Source organism: Magnolia sinica, chromosome 3 (genome assembly GCF_029962835.1).
Source record: "Magnolia sinica isolate HGM2019 chromosome 3, MsV1, whole genome shotgun sequence".
Lineage (NCBI taxonomy): Eukaryota > Viridiplantae > Streptophyta > Magnoliopsida > Magnoliales > Magnoliaceae > Magnolia > Magnolia sinica.
The window spans coordinates 25,656,914-25,658,271 of NC_080575.1; the positions used below are offsets into that span (position 1 = coordinate 25,656,914).

The 1,358-nt window shown below is 41.5% G+C and overlaps 1 non-coding gene across 1 annotated transcript; it reads left to right on the forward strand.

Annotated features, from left to right (window-relative positions):
* The first annotated feature begins 864 nt into the window (after nt 1–864).
* On the forward strand, nt 865–971 carry LOC131241550 (small nucleolar RNA R71). Its single transcript, XR_009169110.1, has one exon. It is a non-coding gene; the product is annotated as a small nucleolar RNA R71 (small nucleolar RNA).
* Nucleotides 972–1,358: the final 387 nt, after the last annotated feature.

Genomic DNA, 1,358 nt, shown 5'->3' on the forward strand with positions numbered 1-1,358 from the left:
TGTGGGGCATCACTGGATCCATTATTGTTGTCCTCTTCTGGTTCTTGAGGCTTTTCGAGCCTAACTGGAAGAGTTTTATCAATGATCTTCCCACTCCTAAGAGTGGTGATGGATTTAGCATGCCCCATTTGATTTGAAGAGCTGGGATCATTAATCTCGTACTGCGGTTTAGGATTAGGGAGAGGTTGTGTAGGAAGCATCCCCTTTTCTATAACCGTCATACGAGAGTCTATCTTTTGCATAAAATCTGTAATTCCCCGCATTGCCTGAGCCAGCTCTTGTATGGGATTTTGAACCGGTTCCTCTTGAGGTTTCACTTGATTTGGATTTTGATTGAAGAAACCTGGAGGAGTCGCCGTTTGTCCATTCCTCCAACTAAAGTTTGGATGATTTTTCCAGCCAGGATTGTATGTGTTGGAGTTAGGTCCAGTAAAAGGTCTTTGATAATTATTTACGGCATTGGCTTGTTCATTCAACACTCCTCGAAAGGCAGGTATTGTAGGACAGTTTTCAGTTGTGTGAATGTTGCAATCACAGATGCCGCAAACAATTTCATTGACTTTATCCTTCTTTCCTTCCATGGCCTCAACTTTCCTTATGAGCGTAGTCACTTTACACTTGAGATCATCCTCTTCTTTCAAGAGATATAATCCACCTTTTTCCTTTAATTGAGTCGGCCTAGACGTGGTGTTCGCCATTGGGTAATAGTCCCATGATTGTGTTTTTTCAGCGAGACTATCGAGGTAATCCCATACCTCGTCAACATCTTTGTTGATGAACTCTCCATTACACATTGTCTCGACCATTTGGCGCATGGAAGATGTCAGTCCATCATAGAAAATATTTGTAATGCGCCACGTTTCAAATCCGTGTTGTGGGCATGAACTGACCAAATCTTTGAACCTTTCCCAACATTGGAAGAATGTTTCATCTTCCTTTTGGGCAAAGTTCATGATTGCTTTTCTGAGAGTAATCGTTTTATGATGTGGGAAGAATTTTTTTATGAATTCCCTCTGCATGTCGTTCCATGTGCCAATGGATCTAGGACGTAGTGAATGTAACCACGTCTTAGCTTTCTCTTTTAAGGAAAAAGGAAAGAGTTTCAGCCTAATTGTATCCTCAGATACATTAGGAAAACATAATGTAGTTATTATCTCATCGAACTCTTTCAAATGTAAATATGGACTTTCTGATTCAAGTCCATGGAATTTGGGAAGGAGTTGGATAACTCCTGGCTTGATGTCCATTTGTCCTGTGTTTTCAGGAAAAATCATGCATGAGGGCGTACTCACTCCCGCCGGTTGTAGATAATCTCATAAAGTACGAGGCGGGGGTGCCTGTTGCACCTCATTTTCATC